This window comes from Nicotiana tomentosiformis, chromosome 1 (assembly GCF_000390325.3).
Source record: "Nicotiana tomentosiformis chromosome 1, ASM39032v3, whole genome shotgun sequence".
NCBI lineage: Eukaryota > Viridiplantae > Streptophyta > Magnoliopsida > Solanales > Solanaceae > Nicotiana > Nicotiana tomentosiformis.
In genome coordinates this window covers 101,890,196-101,906,707 of record NC_090812.1, presented here as the reverse complement: position 1 = coordinate 101,906,707, position 16,512 = coordinate 101,890,196, and positions in this window count along the sequence as shown.

Genomic DNA, 16,512 nt, shown 5'->3' with positions numbered 1-16,512 from the left:
ATTTATTAAAGATGGGGGATTAGCTGGCTCTTCAAACAAGGAAATATAGTTCATAGAAAGTAAGTCAATTTACCATGTTTTTGACACGCTCAATTAAAGGAAAGTCAAGCTTTTCTAGCTCAAACACTACATAGTTTTACAAATGGAACTTGTTAAATTAAGTGATTTTTTCTACCATTTGCTCATCATTGAATACAGTCAAAGAGTTCAAATGCTTATTAAACTAATAGTCTTAGCTTGTAATGGGAACAAAAGACCATAACCAATTGACTGGAAACATTGCTTTATCTGGTAAACAGAAAAGTAGAAATGTGCTGGATTAAAAGTAAAAAAAATTCAAAAGATGAACTTTAGTTTTCCTGATCAAAAAGAAGTCAAAAGATGAACTGACGAGCCATATTATCAAGAAATAATGACCTGTTACCAAATGAATAGTATCATACAGCACTCGAAAGACGCACTTGATTTTCAATTTTGAGAAGATATATATTTTCATGAAGAATATTCAAATGATTCTTTAGCTTACGGGCAAATGCACTAATTTCTTGAGAGCTCAACCATACTTTGGGATCTAAAATGAGTGTCACAATGTACAACAGGACTTTAAAAAAACACATGGGATACCTAATCCATATTCACCATCATCATCGAAACTGAAGTGTAAGAACAATACATTGGTCTAATTTTACCCCCATAAACAGTGGAATGAACCATAAATGTGTGATCCAGAACCTGTCTCTCATTGTTTAATACTAGTCACACTGAATAACTGGTTTACAAATTCATCAATTAGAAACTTCTACTCTGCAAGCAGCTTATAACAGATTTCAATACAGACATTACATTCAGTCTGTAAAGTGTATATTAAACTTAATTCACAGATCTAAACACATTGAGTCAGGATCTAGTAAAAGTAAAAACAAAAGTGTCTCAATTGAAAAATCTATCTATATAAACCAACAGTAGCAATATGCTTTGCTTCCCAAAAGGGTAATGCATCAAAACACAATATTGACAACTTCAAATAACCCAAGAATTATAAAGCAAAAGCATAGATCTTTATAACAAATAAGCACAGGAAAGAAGTAGCAAGAAATAGCCCAGAAAATAAATCAAATTAAAAACCCAAGAAAGATAGGGAAAGAGAGAGAAAGAGAGTTACAGAGTAGTTGTTGAGAGATCTGGTAAATTATCAGCTGGCACTTGAAGCTTCTACATGACTCTACTTAATGGGCAACTAACAAAACAATACTACAATATCAGGCGGGTAGTAGTTCCAGTCTCCTCTCTCTCTCTCTCTCTCTCTCTCTCTCTCTCTCTCTCTCTCTCTCTCTACAATACTACTCACTATCTTTCTCTTTCTTTAGGTCTGTAGCAAAATAATGGGTGACCAAAAAGAAGATGTGCTTAAATTTATTGAAAGAATAAAGAAGTAGCAGAGAGAGAGTAATGGGGTTTCTTCTTCTCTCTTTATTGTTGTAATAGTAGTAGTTTCTCTTTCTAGCTTCACAATACATTATAATATTGTATCTGTAGAAAAGCACATGTCAGCTTTGTATGTATAGCTGTGACAGTCGGAGTTTCTCTCATTCCTTTGTTTGGAAGAGTCGTATGTCTCTCTTCTCGCTCACTCTGTGTATGCGTGTACCAACAAAAAAAATTATATACTAAATTCTCAACCCATAGACGCCTTTATAATGTAATTTAACTTGTTATAAATTATTATTTTTAATATTGTATTGATTAATAAAATTATTCTATTATAATTTTTTAAGTGATTTAATTATATAAATATATTTTATACTATCAAACTTACCAGTGATAATACAGGGATAAACGTATGGGAAGTGTCGGTAGTCTTTAAATCGAATAAGTAATCACCATTGTTAAAGTTGGAAATTTGCTCTTTCATAGGCGAGCGGTGCGGCTTTGGTCCCCACCATATTTCCTTCACTCTTCTATCTCCTAGGGCCCATCATGTTTTTTTTTTTTTGTTGCTTTTTCAGTTTTATTTAATATAATAATGCATAAAAAAAGTAAACCAAAGTAAAAATAAAAAGAATATTTTCTACTTGTGTATTAAAAAAAAAGTAAACCAAAGTAAAAATAAAAAGAATATTTTCTACTTGTTATGAAAATCATAATCGATGAAGTATCTACTTAAAACTGTTATGAAAATTATAATCAAAGAAAAATAATTTGACTTCCAAGAAATAGTAGGATCATTCTATTTAAAACAGAAGCATAACATCCCTCCCCCCTCTCCCCCCTAATAAAAAACGAACTAAAGTATAAAGTAATAGTTCAGATAAAATTGTTTATCCATTGACTTTCTTATTCTTTTTATTTTTTCTGTGGTAGATAATCATATTTGTTACTAAACTATATTTGTAAAATAATTCTGGAAAAGATAAAATAACATATAAACAGAAATGTAAAAGAAATAGAATTTAATCCGAGCTCACTGAATTCACAGTGTTTCCTTAAGGAATTTAATCCTCTCCTAGTACCCAAGGTTGTGGATTATTTTCTCCCACGATAGAACGAATTACACACTGGTGTAGCGATACTTCAAACCCCAGTGTTTCAACGAACACAAAGTTAGGTAGCAAATCACACTTATTGTTGCTTTGTTTGTAGTTAAAACAATGCATAAGAAAGGAGGAGAAGTCAGAAATTCGTATGGAAAATCCGAGAGAATGGATTGGTATTTATAGCCAATGTTGAGCTCAAACTCAAGAGGTGCAACTCTTCAAAACTTAAGAGGTGCAACTCTTCAAATCTGAAGAGGTGCAAACTGTTCTTCAAATCCGAAGCACTGTTTCGGCCATATTGTAAATGTCTTTTACAAAAAGCGAACGGCATATAATATTCCGTTGGATTTAATATTAATATTCCGTTTACAAAAAAAACGGATATTTAATAACATTTATGTTAATATTTATTATTAACAAATAAATTTGGTCCAATAAATTAATCGATCAATCGATCATTTGACCAAATCCGAATCCGAAGCCGAAGCCGAAGCCGAAGCCGAGCCGAGCGAGCGAGCGACGACGACGGCGCAAGGATTGCCTTCTTCATAACTCTTTAAGAGCTAGAAGAAGTGCAATTGTATATATACCCATCAAACCCTTTTCCTCTTCCAATATAGAACAATGTCCCTTTGTTAAGGAGGGAAACTCAAATATTTTTAATTTCCCTCCATTTCCTATTCACCCTCTTTTAAGCTACATTTAAGCTTTAAAATCCAATAATTTTAAGCTATATTTAAGCTTAAAAACCCAACAATTTCCCACATGAATGGGAAATGGCTATATCACGAAAATATGCATGAAAAACTGTGTGATTCGCAAACAAGGATTAATTGCATCTGGATAAGTAGGTTTCCCTTTGAATTTTCCGTAGTGAACTTATGTCGGATATACTCGTCAATCGGTAGATTTGATATCTTTGAACCGCCGAACTTTGGTGTATACCTAGACAACCATAAGTCACACAACCAACCCTTAACCGTCTTTGGCTCTTATTGTTGTATTCGTTTCAGCTATGAACACCGCCTGATTTAATAAGTGCGTAGAGAATTGGCCTTACAAAATTCCCCTTGAAGCGACTAACACTTCACACTTACATAGGTGATTCCAAAACGTGTCATCCCGTAGATACACTATTTGATATACCCCATATCAAATTTAAAAATCATTAAAAAGCCTTAATGCTTTATCCTTGGTACTAAACATTGTCTCATCATGAGAATAGACCAAACTTTTAGTTGACAATGTTGAACCGCCATTAATGACTTTGTTTGATATCTTTGAACCTAGATCTTGGGATCTCCAGTCTTCTAGATAGAGTTACCGCCACAATGGCTTGTTCTCGGCCATAGTCCCATTCCCCTCGATGATTTCTCAACTACCTCTCTAGTTAGGCCTTTTGTAAGTGGATCTGACACATTATCGCTTGACTTTACATAGTCAATCGTGATAATTCCTCTAGAGAGTAATTGCCTAACGGTTTTATGTCTTCGTCATATATGACGAGATTTACCGTTATAAATCACGCCCCAGCCCTTCCAATTGTCGCTTGACTATCGCAATGTATGCATATTGGTGCCAACGGTCCAAGAAATTCCGGAGCCATTCAGCTTCTTCACCGGTTTTATCTAAGGCTATGAACTCAGCTTCCATTGTAGAGCGGGCAATACAAGTTTGCTTGGACGACTTCCAAGATACCGCTTCTCCACCAATAGTAAATATATATTCACTTGTGGACTTAGAATTAATTGAACCGGTAATCTAATTTGCATCACATTATCCCTCAATCACCGCAGGATATTTACTGTAGTGCAAAGCAAAGTCCTGGGTATGTTCTAAATATCCCAAAACTCGTTTCATTGCCATCCAATGAGATTGACCTGGATTGCTCGTGTATCGACTCAATTTACTTATAGTACAAGCTATATCTGGTCGTGTACACTTCATGATATACATTAAGCATCCCAACACACGAGCATAATCCAATTGTGATATGCTTTGGCCTTTGTTCTTTGCTAATGCAAGATTTACGTCAATTAAAGTCTTTGCAACTTTAAACCCTAAGTGCTTGAATTTTCCAAGTACTGTCTTAATATAATGAGATTGTGACAATGCCAGACCTTGAGGAGTCTTATTGATCTTAATCCCCAGAATTAAATCAGCAACTCCCAAGTCCTTCATATCAAACTTGCTAATTAGCATACGCTTAGTCGCATTTATGTTGGCAATGTCATTACTCATTATCAGCATATCATCTACACATAAGCAAACAATGACTATGTGATTTGGAATATTTTTAATGTACACACATTTATCACATTCATTTATCTTAAAACCATTTGACAACATTATTTGGTCAAATTTCATATGCCATTATTTGAGTGCTTGTTTTAGTCCGTAAAGGGACTTAACAAGTCTACATACCTTCTTTTCTTTACCTGGAACCACAAACCCTTCAGGTTATTCCATGTAGATTTCTTCCTCCAAATCTCTATTTAAGAAGGCCGTCTTAACGTCCATTTGATGAATTTCAAGACCACAAACTGCAGTTAATGCTACTAACATTCGTATGGACGTAATTCTTGTAACTGGAGAGTATGTATCAAAATAATCAAGACTTTCTCGCTGTCTATACTCTTTGACTACAAGTCTTGCCTTATATTTATCGATAGTGCCATCATCTTTCATTTTCCTCTTAAAAATTCATTTAGAACCCAAAGGTTTATTTCCAGGAGGAAGATCAACCAATTCCCATGCATGGTTGTTCAATATGGATTCTATTTCACTATTGACTGCCTCTTTCCAAAATAATGATTTCGAAGAAGATATAACTTCTTTAAATATTCGAGGCTCATTTTCCAATAAGAAAGTCACAAAATCTGGTCCAAATGAAGTAGACTTCTTTGACGTTTACTACGTCTTGGATCCTCTTAATTAAATATACTTTCTTTTGTTTCTTCCCGAGGTCGTTTAGATCCTTCACCAATCGACTCACATTCCTTTTTATACAGGTATATATTTTTAAAGAATTCAGCATTATCTGATTCTATAACCGTATTACTATGAACGTCGGGATTTTCTGATTTATAAATCAGAAATCGATATGCTTTACTATTGGTCGCATATCCTATGAAAACACAATCAACGACTTTCAGTCATATTTTTACTCTTTTGGGTTTAGGAACTTGCACTTTTGTCAAACACCCCCACACTTTAAAATAATTCAAGTTGGGCTTCTTTCCTTTCTATTTTTCATATGGAATGGATTGTGTTTTGCTATGGGGTACTCGATTTAGTATCCGGTTAGCCGTAAGAACGGCTTCCCCCCACAAGTTCTGTGGCAAACCAGAACTTATCAACAATGCGTTCATCATCTCCTTTAATGAACGATTCTTTCTTTCCGCAATCCCATTGGATTGGGGCGTGTATGGGGCCATTGTTTGATAAATTATTTCATATTCTAAACATATTTCTTCAAAAAGAGATTCATATTCGTCACCTCTATCACTTCTTATCATTTTAATTTTCTTGTTAAGTTGCGTTTCAACTTCATTTTTGTATTGCCTGAATACATCTATTGCTTCATCTTTACTATTAAGTAAGTAAATATAGCAATATTGAGTACTGTCGTCAATAAAAGTTATGAAATACTTCTTTCCACCGCGAGATGGTATTGACTTCATGTCACAAATATCTGTGTGAATTAAGTCTAGAGGATTTGAATTCCTTTCAACTGACTTATAAGGATGTAACATACTTAGATTCCACACATATTTGACATTTTGATTTGCCGCATTCAAACATAGGCAATACTTCCAAATTAATCATTTTTCGCAAGGTTTTGTAATTGACATGACCCAAATGTATATGCCATAATTCATTTGACTCAAGTAAGTAAGAAGAAGCTGAAATTTTATTATTATTCTCAATAACCATTATATTCAGCTTGAAAAGGCCCTCAGTGAGGTAACCTTTTCCTACAAATATTTTATTCTTACTTATTACAATCTTATCGGATACAAAAATACACTTAAACCCATTCTTAACAAGAAGTCCAGCAGAGACTAAGTTCTTTCTAATCTCGGGAACATGAAGGACGTTGTTCAAAGTCACCACCTTACCAGAAGTCATTTTCATAAATATCTTCCCAGATCCTTCAATTTTGGCTGTGGCAGAATTTCCCATAGAAAGCGTCTCTTCGGGTCCAACAAGAGCATATGTAGCAAACGCTTCTTTAACAACACAAACATGGTGAGTGGCTCCAGAATCAATCCACCACTCCTTGAGATTTCCCACCATGTTGCATTCAGAAAGCATAGCACACAAGTCATTGATATCTTCGTGCTTTTCAACCATGTTTGTTTGTCCATTCTTCTTGTCTTTCTTTGGAGCTGGACACAGATATGCAGATTGTCCCTTCTTCTTGTCTTTCTTTGGAGCATGACAATCTGCAGATCTGTGTCCAGCCTTTCCACAATTGTAGCAATTTTCGTTGAACCGCTTCTTGCTTGGGTTGCTTTTCGGTCCATACGCCTTTTTTCTTTTTCTATCCTCAACAATGTTTGCTCCCATTATTGTTGAGTTTCCACGGCCTTTCTTTTCAGCAGCTTTGTTGTCCTCTTCGATTCTCAACTGAACAATGAGATCTTCAAGGGACATCTCCTTTCGTTTGTGTTTCAAGTAGTTTTTGAAGTCCTTCCACAAAGGAGGCAACTTCTCAATTATTGCTGCAACTTGGAATGCATCATTGATGACAAGACCTTCAATAAAAATTCTGTTAGTAGAAACAATATAATTAATACTTTCAACATTAGTATTAATTTGACTTATACCTTCAGCAAGGAGATCGTAAAAAATCACTTGCAATTCTTAGACTTGGGTAATAACAGACTTGCTATCTACCATTTTATAGTCCAAAAGTTTAGCGGCAACGAATTTTTTTAACCCGACATCTTCCGTTTTGTATTTCCTTTCAAGCGTTATCCACAGTTGTTTTGACGTCTCCATATTACTATAGACATTATACAAATCGTCCTCTAGTCCGCTAAGAATGTAATTCTTACATAGAAAATCAGAATGCTTCCACGACTTAGTCACGAGAAAGCGTTCATTTTCTGGAGTTTCGTCGGGCAGAACAGGAACATCTTCCTTAATGAACTTCTGTAGACTTAAAGTCGTCAAGTAGAAGAACATCTTCTGCTGCCATCGCTTGAAATCAATCCCGGGAAATATTTCGAGTTTTTCTGACGGTGCCAATGTCGGTGTTATTTGGCTTGTCGATGCATTGACAGTCACCATAGGAACAGTCTGGTTCCCGTTGTCATTCGTCATTTCTGTAAACGAATGACACAAACTAACGTTAAAATCACATAGATTTTAATCTCCACTGGAGTAGAAAATCACACAGGTTTTAGTCTCCAAAAACAGTGAGTATAACACAAATACAGAAAATATTAAATTCCTTAAGCTTGTTACTAAACTGTATTTGTAAAATAATTCTTGAGAAGATAAAATAACATATAAACAGAAAATGTAAAAGAAATAGAATTTAATCCGAGCCCACTGAATTCACAGTGTTTCCTTAAGGAATTTAATCTCCTCCTAGTATCCAAGGTTGTGGATTATTTTCTCCTTCGATAGAATGAATTACACACTGGTGTAGCGATACTTCAAACCCCAGTGTTTCAGCGAACACAAAGTTCGGTAGGAAATCACATTTACTGTTGCTTTGTTTGTAGTTAAAATAATGCAGAAGAAAGGAGGATAAGTTAGAAATTCGTATGAAAAATATGAGAGAATGGACTGGTATTTATAGCAAATGTTGAGCTCAAACTGAAGAGGTGCAACTCTTCAAAACTTAAGAGGTGCAACTCTTCAAATCCGAAGAGGTGCAAACGGTTTCTTCAAATCTGAAGAGGTGCAAACTGTTCTTCAAATCCGAAGAGGTGCAAATTATTTTGTAAATGTCTTTTACAAAAAGTGAAAGGCATATACTATTCCGTTGGATTTAATATTAATATTCTGTTTACAAAAAAATAGATATTTAATAACATTTATGTTAATATTTACTATTAACAAATAAATTTGGTCCAAAAAATTAATCAATCAATCATTTGACCAAATCCGAAGCCGAGTCGAGCGAGCGACGACGACAACGACGACAACGACGCGAGGATTGCCTTCTTCTTAGCTCTTTAAGAGCTAGAAGAAGTGCAATTGTATATATACCCATCAAACCCTTTTGATCTTCCAATATAGAACAATGTTTCTTTGTCAAGGAGGTAAACTCAAATATTTTCAATTTTCCTCCATTTTCCATTCACCCTCTTTTAAGCTACATTTAAACTTAAAAACCGAATAATTTTAAGCTACATTTAAGCTTAAAAATCCAACAATATTAACATAAATTTTAGTTGGACCGGTGAATTTGCATATAATTTTAGTTCTATCCTGTGGACAATTGTAAAAATGAAACTTCATACTTCCGGTCAAATTGGAAGGAAAAGAATGAAAAACTAAGGATAGCTAGTTAAGTAGGAGTGTAGGATACTTCATCGATTCAAACGTAATTGTTCAATTATTTAAGTAAGGAATAAGGAGCAATAAGTACTTATTGAATTGCTGACTAGGCTCGAATTGTTTATTGGACTGTTGATGACACGAAAGCAGTTGATTTATTAACAAACTTGCTAGCCACATACCAAAAAGAAAATGTAAAGCAAAACGAGAACAAACTTTTTTCCGTTGAATGCACTAGTCCACTTCCTTTTTCATCCACTAAAATGCATACGATTTAAACTTTCAGACACCGTATTCGGTATCTGTACGGAAAACTTGACTAATTCGGATTTCCTCATTCATATATATATATATATATATATATATATATATATATATATATATATATATATATATATATTAAAAGAATAAAGTTACTATATATATATTTGGTATTATTGTTAAACCAAGTGGCAAGCTAGTAATGGTAACTTTATTATATATTTGACTGCGTTAATCAAATAGAAATACACGTGTGTGTGTATAAACTGAATTTGAATTAAAGGATAATTTTGAATTTATAGATTAAATTTTTAAATTTGAATTAAAATAAAAAAAGAAATTTATCTTTTGTTATCATGTTATCATACTTAATTCGGATAATGATCACATACAATCATGTTAGGAACGTTTGTTATCTTTTCTAATTATTTAAATACTACTTCGCCTCTAACAAAAAAGAAAAAGAACTACTCCATATAACTATAGAATCCTTTCACATTTAAAACCCTGTAATTATAGTTCTTTAAAACACTATAGTTAGAATAAAGTGAATTTCTTTTAAACTAAATATAATATATAGGGTACACGTCTATGTTTATCCAAATAACAAAAAAGAGTTTAAAAATCGAATAAAAATTTACTTACATATATAATAAAATAAACCTACATGCTGGAGAAAGAAACAACACAAAAATCAGTCAATATTCAAAAAAAGTTATTTTTTTCCTTTTTGAAGAATATTTGTTTGAAGAGTCAATTTGTATAAATGGACATCAAACAAATAACAAAAATTTGGCTATACAATTGTTATCATTAACTTCAATTTTGTCACGACTCCAAATTCCCTCTGTAGGAGGTGAGATGGCACATAGTCTCTAAGACTAGGTAAGCCTATCAATACGGAATAATCATAAATATCTGAAATAAATAAACTACAATTCAAATAATTACAACTCCCAAAATTCGGTAGAAATAAGTCACAAACTTCTAAAAATTTATTCTCAATGTCTTTATATATCAAGATCTAAAGAAAAATAAAGAAGCAACATAAAAATGATAGAAGTGGACTCCGGAGTCTGCGAACGCTGGCAGATATACCTCGAAATCTCCGTGCGCAGGTAACTCACTGACGTCTAGACTGGTAAGATGTACCTGGATCTGCAGAAAAAGATGTGCAGAAGCGTAGTATGAGTACACCACAGCAGTATCCCAGTAAGTGCCAAGCCTAACCCTGGTGGAGTAGTGACGAGGTCAGGTCACGCCCTACTGGAGAATAAATAATGACATAAAAAATGTTTAAACAATTTAATAAGATAAAATGATAATGAAAATGAATCAAGTAGTATGTCACATTTAATTACACAAAGTAATGGCAAATAAATACCTCGTTGAAACAAAACATAATTTCTTTTCAACTTTAAGAAAAATCACAATAAAAATCAAAGGCAACTACGGCCATAACTCAATATCAACAAGGGAACTACCGAGGTACCACCTCGTAGTCCCAAATCATAAATAAATTCACAATATCTCATTTCCTTATCTCACCGCGGGAGCCTTCACAATTTATTTTTAAAGAAAATATTTTTTCCGAAATAGCATCCCGCATTTTAGCCATCCTTATCACACTGCATGACTTCTAGTAGTTTTTTCTACTAGTCACGCGTATCAAGCCACCCTTATCTTACCGCATGCGTATTCATATCACAATATATCATAATTTGCACCTCAAGTGCTCAAATAATTTATCTTGCCAAAATAATTCAACAACAATATTTTTTCACAATAAAGAGCTCACGGCTCATGCCAAAATAAATTATCAATAATATTTTTTCACAATAAAGAGCTCACGACTCCATCACAATGAGTACAAAAATCTTACAAAAATATTCAAGAATAGATAATTCAGGAAAATAATATTTCAAAATCTTTAATACGTTGCTTCAATATCAAATTTAAAATGTCAAAATACTTCATATTAATAATGTTTAATTTAAAGAAAATCACCCTTCAAATAATGCACATAATAAAAGAAACCATGTTTCAACTAAACATGTATAACAATTAGCTGAAAAATGTCAAATAAATTTAAAATATATATATCTCAGATCAATGATGAAGAATATAACAAGATCAAATAATTTAATAAATGCGCAACAATGATTTACACAATTTAAAAGTACAAACTTTCACATTTAGCCCGTGTATACACTCGTCACCTCGTGTACACGACTTCAACACATTTCAATAATCACGTCAATATCAATTCTAGGAGAAATCCTCCCCCCCCCCCCCCCCCCCACAAGGTTAGACAAGTCACTTACCTCGACTTGCTCCAATTTAATCAAGTAATATGCTTTTCCTCGATTTTCCGACTCCGATCGACTCGTATCTAGTCATAATTAATTCGATACAGTCAACAAAAAATTATAGGAATCAATTTCATAAGAAAATATTATATTTTTCAATAAAATCCGAAATTAGCTAAAAAATTACGAGTCCAACCATTCAATTACGAAACTTAATTACGAGTCCAACCATACCAGTTTCACTCAAATCCGACTCCGGATCGACACCGAAATCTGAAAAAGTCATTTCTATGAATATTTTTTAAAAATTTCAAATTTCTATCTCAAAACACTAGTTAAAGGATGAAAATAATGATATATTCGTGTATATTGACCAAATCCGAGTTAGAATCACTTACCCCAATATTTTTTCTTGAAAATATATCAAAAATCGCCTCTGCTCAAGCTCCAAGTTGTTAAAAAATGGCGAATGGGACGAAACCCCCCCTGTTTTTATAACTTACAAATCTGTCTAGGCTGACCTCGATCACGGAGTATGATCCTAGACCTCGATCATGGGGAGTCCGATCATGGAGAGTCTGATCATGGGAGTCCGATCACGGGAGGAGTCCGATCATGGAGTCCGATCATGGGACTGCCTCAATCTTGGGCTACCTCGATCTTGGGCCGCCTCGATCACAGCCCAGAATTTCCAGCAGCAGAGAAAAATTACAGCATATGTTTTAAGTCCAACTTTTGATCCGTTAACCATCCGAAACTCACTCGAGGCCCTCGGGACCTCAACCAAATATACCAACAAGTCCTATAACATCATACTAACTTATTTGAAACCTCAGATTACATAAAACGACGCTTAAATCACGAATTATGCTCCAATTCAAGCTTAATGAAACTTAAAAATTTTCAACTTCTACATTCGATGTCGAAACCTATCAAATCAAGTCCGATTGACCTCAAATTTTGCACACAAGTCATAAATGATATAACATAGCTGTGAAAATTTTCAGAGATGGATTCCGACCCAGATATCAAAAGGTCAACTCCGCGGTCAAACTTCCAAATTTTAAATTCATATTTTAGCCGTTTCAAGCCTAATTTCACTACGGACTTTCAAATAAAATTCCGATCATGCTCCTAAGTCCAAAATCACCATACAGAGCTGTTGGAATCATCAAAATTCTATTCCGGGATCGTTTTCACATAATTCGACACCCGATCACTATTTGAACTTAAACTTTTAATTTTTCATCAAAATTTCATATCTCGGGTTAGGGACCTCGGAATTTCATTCCGGGCATACGCCCAAATCCCAAATCACGATACGGACCTACCGGAACTATTAAAATACTGATCCGAGTCCGTTTGCTTAAAATATTGACCAAAATCATCTCAATTAAGTTTTAAAGCTCTAATTAATATTTTAATCCATTTTTCACATAAAAACTTTCCGGAAAATTTTACGAATTACGCACGCAAGTCGAAAAATGATAAATAGTACTTTTTGAGGTCTTAAAACATAGAATTAATTATTAAATTTAAAGATGACATTTTGTGTCATCTCAAATTTAGCACCTTCTAGGAATTGGAGTGTATAAGCTGAAACCTCTTCATTTAGCTGCAGTCAAGCCTACATTGCAAGAGTGTAATATTTTTCTCGTTGAATAATATTAGTTTTGAATCATTAGATTATGTGAAAGATTTTTTCTCTCGAATTCAGCAAGAGAGATATTGGTTTCTAATTGATAGTTTCTATAGAGATTTTCAAGTGTAACAAACAGTATATATTTTTAAACAAAATAGTATGACGTGATTTTTTTTAAAATGTAAACAAATTGTTTTGAAATGGTATTATTTTTTAAAATATAATGTAATTTTAAAAATAAAAAGATAAGATATTTTTGAATTTTAATAGAGAGTTTTTAAAATTATTATAATAGAAGTCATGTCATGGATAAAATTAAGAAACCGAAATCTTATGAAATATTTACATAAATATCCGGCCAGATTTATTATTTACTTTTTATAGCTAATATACACAGATGATATGCCGACAACACACAATTATACACATATTATATATGAATTATATACAAAATTACACATCTTTTAATTTTTTTAATTTAAGTGGTTGTGTGAGCACCTATTTAGGTTGATTAGATAAAGCCAAAAGAAAAATATGAAAAAATTTTAACCAAAGACTAAAAATATAAATAAAATTCTTATGTAGACGATTTCAATTAAAACTCATCCTTTTATAGCGAAATAAATTAACTTTTTGTAATAAAAGAAAGAAAGACATAAAAAACAAGATAAAATAAAATAATACAGAAAAAATGTATAAAAATCTAAAAACTAGAAATAAAAGATGAAAACGGATTTCTAAATTTGTTTCATCTTTGTTGAGTATAAAAAATTTGGAAGCTGATCTCACTGATTTGAAATATTTTTCTTAACTCAAATACATAGATTATAAGATAAGGATATCTTAGATATTTTTTTTTACATTATGTGTCATTTTTTAAAATTTACTATTACTAACACACTGATATGATATTCGAATTTAAATGTAAATGCAATTTGAGTGGTTTGCATTGAGGTTAAGCCAAGTATGGTGTCGAGAAAAAACTACTTGGCAATTTTAAGACAATATATGTAATGTTATATAATAACAATCAACTAATTTAATATTTGATGATTCAAAGAACAAAAAATATGTATATATAGGATATTCAAAATTCAAAATATATGGCTAGAGATATCGATAAACTCAAAATGGAGTCATACTGAAATAAATTTTTACCGGCTAAATAATCATTTAAATTTTTAGATAGCCGATTAAAGAAAAATTTAAATTAAGGATAATATCTTTACTTGCATCATTATAAATATAATCATTATTGAAATATATATATAAAGTTTTAAAAATTGAAATTTCAAAATAGAAATATTTTTTGAAAGATAACAACATACCAAATAAGAGCTCAAGTCGTAGTAAAAGAGTCACGTCATAACCAAAGAATCGTTCATATTGTGTCAACATTTGTGCTTTGCCGTAAATACGAGTTATTATTTTGCTTTGTGGCAATTTTTAGGTTCCAATGACACCAATGAGAATGGTACAAAAATAAAATTATCACCACGAGATTTGAGAAAATATTAGTCTTTTTTCATGTAGTGTTTCTTAATTAATATCTAAGGGTTATCTATAATTATCTAGAAGGTTTAAATCTTAAAGTTATTTACATATAATTCAAATAACTCAAATATTTAACATGGTTAATATCAAATATCAAAATGGAGTCATACTAGGGAAAACAATTCACTGCTAAAGAATTTTTAAATTTTTTAGATAGCCGACTAAAATAAGTTTTGAATTAAGGATAATATAATTACTTATATTATTATAAAAATAATTGTTATTGAAAAATAAAGTTCTAGAAACTGAAATTTTAAAATAGAAATATTGTTTGAAAGATATCAACACACTAAATAAGAGTTCAAGTAGTAGTAAAAGAGTCAAGTCATATCCAAAGAGTCCTTCATAGTCTCAACGTTTGATTTTTTTGCCATAAATATGAATTATTATTTTGCTTCCTAACTATTTTTAGGATCCAATGACACCGACGAGAATTATATCAGAAAAAAATTATAACTAGGAGATTTGAGAAATGGTTAATCTTTTTCATGTAGTGTTGCTTAATTAATATCCAGTGATTATCTATATTTATCGAGAAAATTTAAATATTAAGATTATTTACATATAATCCAAATAACTCAAATATTTGACATGGTTAGTATCCGCGCATCTGCGCGGGTGCTAATACTAGTGTCTATTAAAAGGAAAAATGCTATTTACCAAAAAGCCTTCTATTATCAAAGAGGACGAAGGAATCATGTCCATCCATACCAACCATTATTTATGTTACTTACTATCTAGTAGTAGTAAAGTTAACTTCTGTTTTTTATCCTTTTAAACGCAACCTTTCATCTTTTGTCGCCTTATATTTGTTGGAATTTGTGGGTATCTTAAAAGCAAATGTCCCTTATTTTTATCAACTTTCTCTCATCTTGAAATAGTCAAACTAGCCGTTAACTAGCTGTTGGAGCAACACCTATATAAACATGGTGGAGAGCTAAAGACACAATTTTCTGAACCATGGCAATTAGGTAATCTTTTTCTTCCTCCTATATGATGGGTTTCTTTATTGAATTTTCTGCTAGTTTTGTTCCCAGTTTAATAATTGGAAGAGCTTGTCGAATCCTAGGGGATACGCCTAATTTATTATTTATTGTGTAGGTGAAATATCATTAAGGACAGTTTTCTTGACACGCCTCAAACTTTGATAAATCCTATTCTCCATAATCATTTTTTCCAATAATCTTAAGGATATTTCTTACACTGTTCTTATGAAAAATATAAATCTAATAGTTTCGCTACCTGATACTTGATCGGACCCCTAAAGCGTTGGTATCAAGTGTTATCAGAGCATAGGATTATCAAGATTTTAATCTTGATAATCTTGGGAGTTCCTTGAGCCGAAAGAAAAAAAATCAGCCCCAAAAAGTGTTGTTGCTCATTATTATTTTCAGAACTCAAGTATTATTTGGTTTCCAAGTCAAGAAAGAAAACAAGAAGAAGGGATCCTATTTCTTGAAGATTAAGGTAATTTCTTTCCTTATTCTTGTGAGTTTTGGGCTTCTTAAATTCTTTCCTTTTTTTATCCTACTAACCAATTCCTATTCTTTCTAGGTTTGGTCTTTCACTTAATTTTTTCTTTTTCGAACTTCATATTCTTATCGCTAAGGGTTGTAACTAGTAAGGTTTATTAATAAATCTAAAAATTAACGATCAAAAGTTGCTTTGAGTAGAAAAAGGTAAGAGAGGTGAG